Below are 16,885 nucleotides of genomic sequence, written 5' to 3'. Positions count from 1 at the left end.
CTGGAGGACAAAGGCTAACTTCTTCGACTTGATAAAAGTTAGAGTTCCCGATGGTTAGGGACAAATACAGTCGCATGGCAGGATGCTGTAAATTGACCAAACTTCAGTTATGAGAACAACTGAGATAATCCATCCACAGTATATGAGGTTAGTCATTAATATACTGCTGCATGGGCTGGACTGTAGTTACATCGTAAGGGTTTAAAAGCTGAGCTTTAAAATGAATAGCGGTAATAAAAACCGAGAGAGGCCGACAGTGATTACTCACTGTTTTTAGGGGCTTGTTGAGATTAAATAGAACAAGATACAAACCATTAAGATATGTTAAAAACACAACAGCCAATTAAATGCAAAGTAGTTGGGGCCTGGAAGCAGGGTTCATCACATCATCACTTAAAGACTCTAATGCTTTTCTGGATGATGGCTTTCTCTTCACAGTTCTGTTCAAAACACGGTGACCTTTGGTCTATTTAATAAATGTTCATCCTGTTTGGCCTAAACGTTAAAGCGTCATTTCAGTTTTTTCGCTTTCTGTGATTGAGTTTGGTATCCCTGCTTTATGGAGCTCAAACCAAGGCAAATTTTAGGTGATTACACTGTCCCTTAAATTTATTTTTCATTTCTTTACTTATTTTGTGACACAAAACATCTCAGTGTTAAGTAAAATTATGAGTAGCAGATGATTTGACCTTTGACCTCTGGGAGTGGGTCCTTTCAGGGGCCAAATATCCATGCTAGCTACTGCTAAGACTAATATCATCATCCCTGAGGCAACAAACCAAGTTCTGTTGGTGGGAGGGACGAATGTATTGATTCACATATGAACAAGGAGCCCAAGCTCCCAAAAAGTAGGTTGAAATATTTTTTTGTCTGAAAATTTAAAATCATTGCCATAGAGAGTTAAAATAATTTAAGGATAAAATGAATTCAAATGATTTTCTGCGACTACAAAAATGACCTAAATAAGACAGAAGTACACATTCAATGTTTTTAGGTTTTTGTCTACAACAGGCATGAGTTTTCAATATTTGTTATGCACAAGGTTCAGCTGCCCCCATGAAGTGTCTTATTTCTATTGAGCTCCTATTTTGGATTTAGGAGACAGACACTCTTTCTACTTTTAAGATTAAGCTTAAAACTGAACTTTTTGATAGAGCATATACTAAGGGCTGAATCAGATATGTGTTTATACACCGCTCTGCATTTAATTAATAGTTATTGTTAATCTCTTCCACAGCGTGTCTTTTGTCCAGTCTTCCTCCCCTCACCCCCAACAGGTCGCAGCATATCGCCGCCCTTCCCGGAACCTGGTTCTGCCGGAGGTTTCTACCTGTTAAAAGTGAGTTTTTCCTTCCCACTGTTGCCAAGTGCTTGCTCAAAGGGGGTAGTCTGATTGTTGAGGTTTTTTCTTTTTTATTGTAGGCTTTCTACCCTTCAATCTAAAGCGCCTTGAGGAAAATGTTGTGATTCGCCTCTGTATAAATGAAATTGAATTGAATTGAGTGGGTTCAGCAGTTTTTAATAAATAAATAAATAAATAAATGTGACTGATATTGTAAGAAATACCCTGCATGTAACTCATGGTAAGAAGAGCAATATCGCCCCCTCCTGGTTCAACTAAACTCCCATGTTTTTGTCAGAGAGACCGAGTAGTTTATTACTGTTATTTAAAATTTTCCTTCTGTGTATTTAATAAATAATTATATAGAAGTCAGTAACACCTACTCATATTTATGAGCAGCATTCCACCAACTCATTACAAACGAGATCCCGTTAACTACTGCTAAGTGGTCTTGAGCAGTAGTTCCCCAGGAGAAGTTTTTTTTTCCTTTGCAATAATCCCTTCAATAAAAACACATATGCACTAACCTCATGCTTGCTGTTAACAATAGCCTAAAGACACAAAATCAAGTCAAGTTTTTTCCTGAAGTTGACATTTATTTATTTATTTTATAATTATATTGATTCTATTGATTGTTTGCCAAGCACTGAAGTCTCTGCTTAGACTGTTCTACTGGGATTACTAATTTAAAAATGAGGCAAAAGCACCAACGTTGTGTTCAAAAATGGCACAGTGAGCTACAACCTGTTGCTGTAGTAACTCTAACACGGTTATTTATTTATGCTTTTTTAAATACATACGTGTTCAGTTTTTTTTTATAACTAATTATATAATTTTTTTTCTTGCAAAAATGTCACCTTAACACCCAAATACGTACATACGGAATTCAAAACTTTCTTATGATTACCCGTTTGGCTGGTAACATGGACCCAGTCTGATGTAAACTTATTGAATATTGCTGCTGAACTCTCAGCCATTGACTGTATATAAGTTATATAGAGATACAGTCTTTATTTTTTATTTTTTTTTATTTTTTTGAAGGCTGCAGTCAAAGCAAATTATTGTAAAAACAAGACAAGTCAACTGTGGAAAAGTAACAAATCAGAAATCCTGTTAACAAATAATATTACAAATTGAAGAGCACTGATGAAGATAAGAGGAAGCATTTCAAGTTAGTCATTCTGTCGGTGAATACAAATCAAAATAAAATACGAGGAGATTAAAAAATACAAACATTAAAATAAATAGCTTTATTATTTCAACGTTTAACAGTTTCTTATTATTAAGGAAGATAATTTCTTAATTTTTGTCAGTCTGTATAAAAAAAATAGTAACGTAAATTGCGTAAAGGTCTGCGTGATGACGCTACCGGCGTGCTGTGCGGAGGGGGCGTGGCCGACGGCTTTGGCTGCTGCAGCCAGAAAGAAGCAGTGAAGGAAACAGTGCGGCAGTTTGAGGACGCTCTCCTGCTAACAGTTTGTGTTTCTGTTCGTTAATCGGATATTTAATCCCGCACGCAGCCGAGCCCGTAAGTAGAGTTTATTTACGGTAAACCTTAATTTAGGTGACGCCGTATTAAGATGTTTTTTGTCGGCTGTTTAGAGCTAATTTCTGCGGATGTTGTCAGTGTTTATAGTGCTGAGTGTAAGTTGGGAAACGGAAGCGTTGGTTTGGTTTCAGTGAAGAAGACAGTTCACAGATAAAACTTGTAACTGACGTCTAACGTCAGACGCAGAGGACATTAACTAAGACAGCACGGGGGGTATAAATGCGCTGAAGTGTTCAATGTTGTACTGACAGGACATATTAAGATGTGTAGGTGGTTTCTTGAGTGTGGCAGGCGGGTCAGAGCGCAGAAACGCTGCTGCCTCTATTACGTAACTTATTGAGGAAAACGATGCGTTTTCCTACAACCCCGTGCCTCTGTGTGTGTGACAGGAGTGTAAACATACACAGTGTCCTGCTATGACACCGCTGGGCGTGCTTACAGCAGTGATGCTGCGGCTCATGCACGCATCAACATGGCCATTTGTTCTCGCGTTACTGCGTGTGGATGCTGGCACATGTGGTCCGCGCACTTTACTGCAGTTTTTTTTCTGCTGGTTTTGAGTTTCAAGGTCAGCTGGACATCGATTTCTGAAGAGCTGATGATGCTCTAGAGGAGGAGGAGGAGGAGGAGGAGGTGGTGGTGGTGGTGGTCGTGGAGGGTGACCTGCCAGGAAATAAGGCCTTCAATGCGAGTGTGTATGAATGGATTTAAATTAGCTTCAATGCTGGTGCCAGATGATGAGCAAATAAGTCTTCCAGCTGGCTTTTGCATCTTTGATTTCAGGCATGTAAAGAGACCCCTAAAAGTTTAGTCTGGTTTATTAAACAGTATATATATATAAACAAATTACAGTATATAGGTTATAATCACACATTTGTGTGGAACAGGTGTTACATTTAGGCAGTTTGAGTGTGTTTTACTTTGCTTTGGTGAAAGTATTACATCCTTCAGGTCTGTCTTAATTCTTCATGTTGTAGTGTCAATAAGGTGCTGGGAACACTCCTTAGAGATTTTGGTCAACGTTACATGATAACATTGCAGAGTTGCAGCACATTTATCGGCTCCACATCTATCAGAAGATGGTGCACTGTCCAGGGACCATGTCAAGGAATGGACATGGTCAGTAAATATACTCAGGTAGGCTGTGGTGTTTAAACGATGCTCAGTTGGTACTAAGGGGCCTAAAGTGTGTCAAGAAAATATCCCCTATACCATGACACCATCAGCAGCAGTCTGAACTGTTGATATGAAGCCATACAGATCCATGCTTTCATGTTGTTTACATCAAATTCTGACTCATCTTTCTAATCTTCTATTGTCCAGTTTTAGCGAGCCTGTGTGAACCATGGCCTCAGCTTCCTGTTGTTATCTGACCGGAGTGGCATACAGTGTGGTCTTCTACTGTTGAGATGCTCTTCTGCATACATTGATTGTAAAAAGTGCATATTTGAGTTACTGTTGCCTTCCTTTCAGGTCAAAGCAGTCTGGCCATTCCCTTGTTGGCCATTCTCTGTAAACCCTGATGATTGTGTGGGAAAATCCCAGCACATCAGCAGTTTCTGATTTACCCAGACAAGCTGCCATGCCACATTCAGTGTCACTTAAATCACCTTTCTTCCACATCCTGATGTGCAGTTGCCATGTGATTGGCTGGTTAAAATTTGTGTGTTAACGAGCAGTTGAACAGCTGTATCCGTCTGGTGAAGTGTTCGCTGAGTTTATATGTAATATTTTAGAAGTCAGGGAGGCTTTGAAACAGTGATTTTTTTTTTAATGATTTCTTACAGTTTTTTGTTTACATCTTTGACTGGGCAGCAGTTAAACCGAGTAATGGAGACAGTAACTAACAGAAAAAGAGGGAATTCTGATTATGACTCAGGATTGGCCACATTTGAGGGTTAACTTCCTCTAAATAAATCCAGTTTATGAGAAAGAAGAGCGGCAAATACACTTGCTTGCTGTTGATCGTTAATTACCTTCGAGTGAAGAGGCTTCGCATGTCAAGTTAAATAAATTTAGTCTCTGAATTTAGAAAGATGGCGTATTGATTCTGTCTGTATTGACAGATTGATGTGATTTGAAGCCATCTGGTCACTGCCCTCCTCTGTCTGTTATATTTGTGTGTGCGCGTGGTGACTCATCAAACTCTCCCACTCAGTGCCGAGCTGGGGGTCAGGCGGCAGCACGTTGATTCATCTTCATCCGCGTCTCCCTCTGCGCTCTCGTCATGTATACAGCGAGCACGTGTGCGGCGGCGGTCGTGGCAGATGTTCTCTGTTGTCTCATTACCCGTCTGTTTTAATACATGCAGGAGGAGAAGTATGTAGCTTACATAATGAGGAGGAGGAGGCCGGTTGGTAATGAGCTGTGTCATCCTCTTCATCAAAATACATCGCTCCATAAACCCTCGATGTTATCAGGTCATGTTAAACACAAAGATGGAAAGACAGTGGAGATGAGCTAGTAGATCCGCTGCCATCAGCATTTTGCTGGGATTCAGGACATAAGCAAAACTGAATAAAACCAAAGAGAAACGTTTCATCACATCTGCTAGTTCTGGTTTCATTTATTGATATCAGCGACTAATGAGAAGTTACTACACCAATAACTAGACTGTGGGTATCTGCTGATACCAAGCACTGGTCTGATACAAGTGTAAAACTAATTTAAAGTTAAATTAATAATATCTACTTTGAGCAAAGTCTTGAGCCACCTCTCACTTCTTTATATTTTGCTTCCATGGAGCCAGACCTTTCTTTCATTTTTTAAGTGCTCTTGAACAATAGTTCTCCAGGCTTTCTGAAGGTTTTCAAAAGTTCTTTTTCCTTTTTTTTTGTTAACCCATGTAACACTGACATATGAATCACTTGAGCACAAAAGGCTCCTTACTCAAGGAATGAACCAGTGTTGTGTCTGCACACAACAGACAGCTCAGCAAAGAATCAATTTTAAAATGTATCTTTAGGCACTTTTTTACTATCATCCTGCCACAGAAACACAACATTTGTTTCCATTTCTTTAGTTGAATCTATGAAAATTGCCAAAGATAAGTCCATGGAAAATTCCAAAAAACAAAATAGTATTTATTTTCACAAACATGTTGATTCCCAAAGAGATGTTACTTGAAATTTTTTGCATATCTCAGCATGGTGTGCAGTTTGTCCTTTTAAAAATCAGAGGAAATTGGACAATCGGAGGTCAAAGAAGTGGCAAGCCTAAAAAGAGAACTGTCTACAAGAGATGAACTGTATTTGAAAGTCACGTCTTTAACAGTGAGAAAAAAAAATCCAGCAATCCTGCTTTCAGCCAGTGGTGTCGGAGGTCTGTGTCTAAATTAATGAATTATGAACACAGTAAAGTACCATCATCTGGAAAGCACCTGATTGGCAGTGGCTTCATGTTCCAGCATGACAATGACAAACAAAACTAGAAAAATTTGCATTTCCTGCGAAAATGCAGTGTGGATGCTTTAAAGCTGAAGCTGTATGCAAAAAGTAGCTGAAAAAGCTGAAAAGTTGCAGAAATTGTAAAAACTTTGCAGAAGCAAAGGAACTTTGCTAAAATGGAATAACTTAGCAGAACTGCAATATCTTAGAGGAAACATAATACTTGGCAGAAATACAATAGCATAGCAGAATTTAGCAGAAATATTGTAACTTACCAGAAACATAACTTCTCAAAAATACAAGAATTTAGGAGAAATAGTATAACAGAAAGAATATATTTAGACAAAAATACTTAAGCATTACAGAAACACTATGATTTAGAAAAATAGTACAACATAGCAGAAATACTGTGATTTACCAGAGACACTGTGATGAACTATGAATATTGTAATTTTAAATTAAGACTATGTTTTAGCACAAATATTATAATTTGGCAGAAATACTATGATACAGCACAAATACTCTGGTTTAGCACAAATATTATAACATAGCAGAAATACAATTATATAGCAGAAATGCTATATTTAGAAAGAAAAATATAATATAGTAGAAATAGTATGATTGAGCAGAAATACTACAATATAGCATAATAACAATGATTTAGCAGAAATACTATGATTGAGCAGAAGTACTAAGATGTAGTAAAAGTACTCTGATTTAACAGAAATACAATTATGGAGGAGTAATACTTTAAAATGGGAGAAATATTGATACACACACACACATACACAGAGCCTAAAGGTAAGAGTATTTGTGCCATGGAGTGTTAAGAATGTGAGGTCCATATTAGAAAAGCTGGTAAAATCATAAAAGTTTGCAGAATTGTAATAAATGATGAATATGAATTACTGGTCTGTGACAGTGTATTAATTTGTAGGGAAAAAAACATGTTGACCAAGGTGGAATCGAACCCACGATCTTTGGCTTGCAGACCCGTGTCATTACCAACTGCGCCACTGGGAAAGAGAGGAGCTGTTTTGAAAAACAGGGTGATGAGCAGTCAGAATTAGATCCCGGTGAGAGGCGAAAAACGCCGTTTTTTGGAGTTACAAAACGTTGTGTAACTCAAAAACTAGGTGGACTAGAGGCATAATTCTTGTACTGGGTGAATCAGCGGACTTTGGTGTACTTTGACTGCGATTTTCATTGCTCTTTGTACAACCGTCGCTGAGATATGACGAGAGAGGAAACGGAAGACCTCAGACATGATTGGCTGGCTGGGAAGCCGTGCAGGCCCTGATATGTGATATGTGTCTGAGTCCGCACAGAGGATTGGCTGCCTGGCAGAAATATATAGAAATAGTATGATTAAGCATAAATACTACATTTAGCAGAAATAGTATATTAAGCACAAATCCTATAAAAAGCAGAAATACTATATTAAGCACAAATCCTATTAAAAGCAGAAATAGTATATTAAGCACAAATCTTATAAAATAGCAGAAATAGTATGATTTAGCACAATAGTAATAAGTTAAACAGAAAAATTGGAAAAGCAAAATGGACAGCTGAAGAAATGCTGAACATGCTGAGGGTCCCTCAAATATACTTGTTAAATGAAAAAAATCAGCAAAAAAATATATAACAGCCACACAATCAGAAATATGTACACATAAGGAAACACACATGCACAGAGAGACACACACACAAGATCCAATTCAGTCAACCAGTCTAAATATATTGAATTTGAATCTTAGAATGAGATCATCCCATTAAAAGGCCTTCTCTCTCTCTCTCTCTCTCTCTCTCTCTCTCTCTCTCTCTCTCTGTCACACACACACACACACACACACACACACACACTGCTGAATTTGAATCCACCAATCAGAGAGCCTGTGCACTTTTTCCCGCCAAAACAGGTGCATCTATTTACACAGGCAGCACAGAGAGACACAGGATTATCCGGTTGTTCAGTCTGACGTCACTAGCCGTGTCTGGGTCTAAACTCCGCTGCAGGTCCATATATCAAACGATCACTATGGCATTACTGTGAGTTGAAAAACTGTCTAAAGTCTTTCATCTTTAATAAAATGATCAGCGTTCTGCTCTACCAGGTGTAACAATTGAGTTTAACATCCAGGCATCCATGAAAACAGAATTTATGACATTTAACGGAGTTAGAAGTTAGCAGGGAGTTAGCTCGCTAGCTTCTATCTAAATACAATATAGCATGTCCTGACTGCGGGGTTTTGGAAACAAATTAAAACGTACAGCTCTGTTATCACTTCCAACATAAATGAAGACAGAAAGCTAAACAGCAGTGACGTTTGTAGGGTTACTGAAGTTTGGCTAGCTGGTATATAATGATGTGCTACGTGACCGCTAGCGACACAGCTATGTTAGCATAATATAAACAAGCTAACTTTTTTTCCACTTGATAAAAGTTACCGTGAGTGTTCTCGGTGGTCAGGAACAAATGTAATTGCATGGCAGGATGCTGTAAACGGACCAAACTTCAGCCAGGAGAACAACTGAGATAATCCATCCACAATACGAGGTTAGTCATTCATATACTGCTGCATGTGCTGGGCTGTAGTTACATCCTAAGGTTTTAAAAACTGAGCTTAAATAAATGATTAGCGGTAATAAAAGCCGAGGGAGGTCAACAGTGATCGCTGACTGTTTTAGGAGCTTTTTGAGATCAAATAGAAGAAAATACATAACATTAAACATGTTAACAACACAAATGCCATATTAAACGCAGACTACTTTAGACCCGGAAGTAGGATTCGTCGCGTCATCACTGAACAACCGGATTGCAGTCTATTTCTCATAATGACGACTCCCCTCAAACAAATGACCATAATTTCCTAACCGTAGGGGCTAGAGCGGTCATTCTTACACCGTTTTGTTCAGAAGAGATGGGGGAATCTTCAAGTGTTGACAATTTATCATTAAAATATGAATTTTTAGAGATATATGACATGGATGACTTGTTGACTTAGAAGCCACGAATTCCCCAATATGCAAATTTGAATGCCTCAGACCACATATATGATTGGCTGGCTGGGAAGCCGTGCAGGCCCTGATTTGTGGATTTGAATTCCTCAGCCCTCAGATATGATTGGCTGGCTTAGAAGCCATGAAGGCCCCAATATGCAAATTTGAATGCCTCAGGACACATATATGATTGGCTGGGAAGCCGTGCAGGCCCTGATTTGAAAATTTGAATGTCTCAGTCCTCACAGAGGATTGGCTGCCTGGGGACCTGGCAGAAATATATAGAAATACTATGATTAAGCATAAATACTACATTTAGTAGAAATACTATGTTTTAGCACAAATACTATAAAAAGCAGAAATACTATAATTTAGCAGAAATACTATATTAAGCACAAATCCTATAAAAAGCAGAAATAGTATGATTAAGCATAAACACTACATTTAGTAGAAATACTATGTTTGAGCAAAAATCCTATAAAAAGCAGAAATACTATATTAGGCACAAATCCTATAAAAAGCAGAAATAGTATGATTAAGCATAAACACTACATTTAGTAGAAATACTATGTTTTAGCACAAATCCTATAAAAAGCAGAAATAGTATGATTAAGCATAAACACTACATTTAGTAGAAATACTATGTTTGAGCAAAAATCCTATAAAAAGCAGAAATACTATATTAGGCACAAATCCTATAAAAAGCAGAAATAGTATGATTAAGCATAAATACTACATTTAGTAGAAATACTATGTTTTAGCACAAATAGTATAAAAAGCATAAATACTGTAATTTAGCAGAAATACTATATTAGGCACAAATTCTATGAAAAGCAGAAATAGTATGATTAAGCATAAATACTACATTTAGTAGAAATACTATGTTTTAGCACAAATCCTATAAAAAGCAGAAATACTGTACTATGATTTAGTAGAAAAACTATAAATAATCAGAAATACTATATTTGGCAGAAATACTATATTTTGCACAAATCTTATAAAATAGCAGAAATAGTATGATTTAGCACAATAGTAATAAGTTAAACAGAAAAATTGGAAAAGCAAAATGGACAGCTGAAAAAATGCTGAACATGCTGAGGGTCCCTCAAATATACTTGTTAAATGAAAAAATCAGCAAAAAGATGCACAGGGAGAGAGAAGTAAGTTTCTAGGTCAGCCTGGGAGCTGCTGAATTTGAATCCACCAATCAGAGAGCCTGTGTACTTTTTCCCGCCAAAACAGGTGCATCTATTTACACACGCAGCACAGAGAGGCACAGGATTATTGCAGCCTATTTCTCATAATGACGACTCCCCTCAAACAAATGACCATAATTTCCTAACCGTAGGGGCTAGAGCGGTCATTCTTACACCGTTTTGTTCAGAAGAGATGGGGGAATCTTCCAGTGTTGACAATTTATCATTAAAATGTGAATTATTAAAGATATTTGACTTCTAATGCACCATAACTGAGTAGAGCGAAGCAAAAACTGGCTTGACTTGCCCTCAAACAACGCTTTGTAACTCGAAATCTATTTGGAGTATCGATATCATTCTTTCACCGTAAGAGACAGCAGGCTTTGGTGAACAGTCATGGAAATTTTCAGGTCTCTGTGGAAATCCAACAAAAAGTTATGACGAGAGAAAAAAGTGGTTCATTTCCAGGGTTTGAAATTTGAAGAAATCTGAGCGACGGACGAATTTCCTACCCTCAAACAAGTCCAACTCATTTCAGAACGGTAATACGTGAGAAAGAAATTCTTGAATTGTGAGCGTCACGAGTGTCTGAAGATATACCGGGACAAGCCTCATGTCTTAACTTTGCTTCGTTAAGGAGATATGACGATTCGAATATGCCTCTCATTACAGAAATGCAGCGGTGATTTTGAACAAACTCTCCATTGACTTTATATGGAGAGTTTTCCGACATTGTGTTGGTCTGAGGAGATTTGCGAAAGTTCTATGAATACCACAACAATGATAGTGACATTTTCGGAAACCCAGCAAAAATACCTATGTTTTGATGTATAATTTGTGGAAGTTGAGTGAAGATTGAGCAAGTAGCAAGAAGTTGTTCGGACATGAAGAGAAGACTGCAAAACCTTCAGTGGCACACTGGAAGCCAAGTGCATAGCAACCATAACAACGCATGTATTTTGTGAAAAATCACAATTTTGCAACTGAAAACTTTAAGAGGCATAAAGGTAAAAGATTTGAAAAAGCTGAATCATACCTGAATAGCCCAATAATTTGAGAACATTTTAAAGTTTGAATGGTTGTTCTACGTGAAAATATGAGGAAGTAGTTAAGTTTCAGAAACAAGCAAATTTTAGCAGAATTGCAGAAGTTTCCCATTCATTTCAATGGGACAAATTAAGCTTAATATTTTAAAAAGTATAATAGTGAAAAATACCAAAAGACATAGCAGGAATTAGCAGAAATAGCAGAATATTTTAAAATTTGAACGGTGAAAATCGGCTGAAAATTGTGGAAGTAGTTAAGTGCCAAAAAGTGTACGGAAGTCCCAAGAGGAACTCAATAGTGTGGATGCTTAAAGCATCCACACAATAAAGAAACTAGAAAAATTTGCATTTCCTGCGAAAATGCAGTGTGGATGCTTAAAGCTGAAGCTGCATGCAAAAAGTAGCTGAAAAAGCTGAAAAGTTGCAGAAATTGTAAAAACTTTGCAGAAGCAAAAGAACTTTGCTAAAATGGAATAACTTAGCAGAACTGCAATATCTTAGAGGAAACATAATACTTGGCAGAAATACAATAGCATAGCAGAACTTTGCAGAAATATTGTAACTTACCAGAAACATGATAACTTCTCAAAAATACAAGAACTTAGGAGAAATAGTATAAGATAACAGAAAGAATATATTTAGCCAAAAATACTTAAACATTACAGAAACACTATGATTTAGAAAAATAGTACAACATAGCAGAAATACTGTGATTTACCAGAGACACTGTGATGAACTATGAATATTGTAATTTTAAATTAATACTATGTTTTAGCACAAATACTATAATTTGACAGAAATACTATCATTTGGCAGAAATACTATGATACAGGAGAAGTACTGAGATGTAGTAAAAGTACTTTGATTTAACAGAAATACAATTATGGAGGAGTAATACTTTAAAATGGGAGAAATATTGATACACACACACACATACACAGAGCCTAAAGGGAAGAGTATTTGTGCCATGGAGTGTTAACAAGAATGTGAGGTCCATATTAGAAAAGCTCGTAAAATCACAAAAGTTTGCAGAATTGTAATAAATGATGAATATGAATTACTGGTCTGTGACAGTGTATTAATTTGTAGGGAAAAAAATGTTGACCAAGGTGGAATCGAACCGGCGACCTTTGGCTTGCAGACCCGTGTCATTACCAACTGCGCCACTGGGAAAAAGAGCAGCCGCTTGGAAAAACAGGGTGATGAGCAGTCAGAATTAGATCGAGGTGAGAGGCGAAAAACGCAGTTTTTTGGAGTTACAAAACGTTGTGTAACTCAAACACTAGGTGGACTAGAAGCATAATCCTTGTACTGGGTGAATCAGCGGACTTTGGTGTACTTTGACTGCGATTTTCATTGCTCTATGTACATCCGTCGCTGAGATATGACGAGAGAGGAAACGAAAGACCTCAGACATGATTGGCTGGCTGGGAAGCCGTGCAGGCCCTGATATGTGATATGAGTCTGAGTCCTCACAGAGGATTGGCTGCCTGGCAGAAATATATAGAAATAGTATGATTAAGCATAAATACTACATTTAGCAGAAATAGTATGATTAAGCACAAATCCTATAAAAAGCAGAAATAGTATATTAAGCACAAATCCTATAAGAAGCAGAAATAGTATATTAAGCACAAATCCTATTAAAAGCAGAAATAGTATATTAAGCACAAATCTTATAAAATAGCAGACATAGTATGAATTAGCAGAATAGTAATACGTTAAACAGAAAAATTGGAAAAGCAAAATGGACAGCTGAAAAAATGCTGAACATGCTGAGGGTCCCTTAAATATACTTGTTAAATGAAAAAAATCAGCAAAAAAATATATATAACAGCCACACAATCAGAAATATGTACACATAAGGAAACACACATGCACAGAGAGACACACACACAAGATCCAATTCAGTCAACCAGTCTAAATATATTGAATTTGAATCTTAGAATGAGATCATCCCATTAAAAGCCTCTCTCTCTCTCTCTCTGTCTCACACACACACACACACACACACACACACACACACACACACACACACACACACACACACACACAGGGAGAGAGAAGTAAGTTTCTAGGTCAGCCTGGGAGCTGCTGAATTTGAATCCACCAATCAGAGAGGCTGTGCACTTTTCCCCACCAAAACGGGTGCTTCTGTTTACACACGCAGCACAGAGAGAGACACTGGATTATTGCAGTCTATTTCTCATAGTGACGACTCCCCTCAAACAAATGACCATAATTTCCTAACCGTAGGGGCTAGAACGGTCATTCTTACACCGTTTTGTTCAGAAGAGATGGGGGAATCTTCAAGTGTTGACAATTTGTCATTAAAATATGAATTTTTAGAGATATATGACATGGATGACTTGTTGACTTAGAAGCCACGAATTCCCCAATATGCAAATTTGAATGCCTGAGGCCACATATATGATTGGCTGGCTGCGAAGCTGTGCAGGCCCTGATTTGTGGATTTGAATTCCTCAGCCCTCAGATATGATTGGCTGGCTTAGAAGCCATGAAGGCCCCAATATGCAAATTTGAATGCCTCAGGACACATATATGATTGGCTGGGAAGCCGTGCAGGCCCTGATTTGAAAATTTGAATGTCTAAGTCCTCACAGAGGATTGGCTGCCTGGGGACCTGGCAGAAATATATAGAAATACTATGATTAAGCATAAATACTACATTTAGTAGAAATACTATGTTTTAGCACAAATACTATAAAAAGCAGAAATACTATAATTTAGCAGAAATACTATATTAAGCACAAATCCTATAAAAAGCAGAAATACTATATTAAGCACAAATTCTATAAAAAGCAGAAATACTATATTAAGCACAAATTCTATAAAAAGCAGAAATACTATATTAAGCACAAATCCTATTAAAAGCAGAAATACTATATTAAGCACAAATCTTATAAAATAGCAGAAACAGTATGATTTAGCACAATAGTAATAAGTTAAACAGAAAAATTGGAAAAGCAAAATGGACAGCTGAAAAAATGCTGAACATGCTGAGGGTCCCTCAAATATACTTGTTAAATGAAAAAATCAGCAAAAAAATGCACAGGGAGAGAGAAGTAAGTTTCTAGGTCAGCCTGGGAGCTGCTGAATTTGAATCCACCAATCAGAGAGCCTGTGTACTTTTTCCCGCCAAAACATGTGCCTCTTTTTACACACGCAGCACAGAGAGGCAAAGGATTATTGCAGCCTATTTCTCATAGTGAGGACTCCCCTCAAACAAATGACCATAATTTCCAAACCGTAGGGGCTAGAGCGGTCATTCTTACACCGTTTTGTTCAGAAGAGATGGGGGAATCTTCCAGTGTTTAGAATTTATCATTAAAATATGAATTATTAAAGATATTTGACTTCTAATGCACCATAACTGAGTAGAGCGAAGCAAAAACTGCCTTGACTTGCCCTCAAACAACGCTTTGTGACTTGAAATCTATTTGGAGTATCGATATCATTCTTTCACCGTAAGAGACAGCAGGCTTTGGTGAACAATCATGGAAATTTTCAGGTCTCTGTGGAAATCCAACAAAAAGTTATGACGAGAGAAAAAAGTGGTTCATTTCCAGAGTTTGAAATCTGAAGAAATCTGAGCGAAGGACGAATTTCCTACCCTCAAACAAGTCCAACTCATTTCAGAACGGTAATACGTGAGAAAGAAATTCTTGAATTGTGAGCGTCAGGGGTGTCTGAAGATATTCGGGGACAAGCCTCATGTCTTAACTTTGCTTCGTTAAGGAGATATGACGATTCGAATATGCCTCTCATTACAGAAATCCAGCGGTGATTTTGAACAAGCTCTCCATTCACTTTATATGGAGAGTTTTCTGACATTGTGTTGGTCTGAGGAGATTTGCGAAAATTCTATAAATCCCACAACAATGATAGTGACATTTCCTGAAAGCCAGCAAAAATACCTACGTTTTGATGTATAATTTGTGGAAGTTGAGTGAAAATTGAGCAAGTAGCAAACAGTTGTTCGGACATGAAGAGAAGACTGCAAAACCTTCAGTGACACACTGGAAGCCAAGAGCATAGCAACCATAACAACGCATGTATTTTGTGAAAAATCACAATTTTGCAACTCAAAACTTTAAGAGGCATAAAAGTAAAACAGTAGAAGATTTGAAAAAGCTGAATCATACCTGAATAGCCCAATAATTTGTGAACATTTTAAAATTTGAATGGTTGTTCTAGGTGAAAATATGAGGAAGTAGTTAATTTTCAAAAACAAGCAAATTTTAGCAGAATTGCTGAAGTTTCCCATTCATTTCAATGGGACAAATTAAAGGAAAAAAGTGGAATATTTTAAAAAGTTTAATAGTTAAAAATACCAAAAGATATAGCAGGAAAGAGCAAAAATAGCTGAATAGTTTAAAGTTTGAACGGTGAAAATAGCACGAAAATTGTGGAAGTAGTTTAACGGCGAAAAGTGTACGGAAGTCCTAAGAATAATAATAACTAGAAAAATTTGCATTTCCTGCGAAAATGCAGTGTGGATGCTTTAAAGCTGAAGCTGTATGCAAAAAGTAGCTGAAAAAGCTGAAAAGTTTCAGAAATTGTAAAAACTTTGCAGAAGCAAAAGAAGTTTGCTAAAATGGAATAACTTAGCAGAACTGCAATATCTTAGAGGAAACATAATACTTGGCAGAGATACAATAGCATAGCAGAATTTAGCAGAAATATTGTAACTTACCAGAAACATGATAACTTCTCAAAAATACAAGAATTTAGGAGAAATAGTATAAGATAACAGAAAGAATATATTTAGCCAAAAATGCTTAAACATTACAGAAACACTATGATTTAGAAAAATAGTACAACAGAGCAGAAATATTGTGATTTACCAGAGACACTGTGATGAACTATGAATATTGTAATTTTAAATTAAGACTATGTTTTAGCACAAATATTATAATTTGGCAGAAATACTATAATTTAGCAGAAATACTATATTAAGCACAAATCCTATAAAAAGCAGAAATGGTATGATTAAGCATAAATACTACATTTAGTAGAAATACTTTGTTTTAGCACAAATCCCATAAAAAGCAGAAATACTGTACTATGATTTAGTAGAAAAACTATAATTAATCAGAAATACTAAATTTAGCAGAAATACTATATTAAGCACAAATCCTATGAAAAGCAGAAATAATATGATTAAGCATAAATACTACATTTAGCAGAAATACTATATTAAGCACAAATCTTATAAAAAGCAGAAATACTATATTAAGCACAAATCCTATAAAAGCAGAAATAGTATATTAAGCACAAATCTTATAAAATAGCAGAAATAGTATGATTTAGCACAATAGTAATAAGTTAAACAGAAAAATTGG

General features: G+C 36.7%; 1 protein-coding gene across 10 annotated transcripts in view; it reads left to right on the top strand.

Annotated features, from left to right (window-relative positions):
• Nucleotides 1-2,734: 2,734 nt before the first annotated feature.
• The window catches only part of inpp4ab (inositol polyphosphate-4-phosphatase type I Ab), a 107,129-nt gene continuing 92,978 nt past the window's right edge, over nt 2,735-16,885 (top strand). For 7 of the 10 annotated variants that reach the window (XM_085399655.1, XM_085399654.1, XM_085399657.1 and 4 more), the window contains exon 1: nt 2,735-2,870. The gene's annotated coding sequence lies outside the window, so the exon portion shown is untranslated. The remainder of the gene's footprint in view (nt 2,871-16,885) is intronic. The other 3 variants (XM_085399650.1, XM_085399652.1, XM_085399651.1) reach the window with 2 other exon arrangements.

Source organism: Rhamphochromis longiceps, linkage group LG23, assembly GCF_057381845.1.
Source record: "Rhamphochromis longiceps isolate RC_006_pf linkage group LG23, R_longiceps_female_GT1.1, whole genome shotgun sequence".
Classification (NCBI taxonomy): domain Eukaryota; kingdom Metazoa; phylum Chordata; class Actinopteri; order Cichliformes; family Cichlidae; genus Rhamphochromis; species Rhamphochromis longiceps.
The sequence above is the reverse complement of the archived record's forward strand: the minus strand, read 5'-3'. Positions and strand labels throughout refer to the sequence as shown.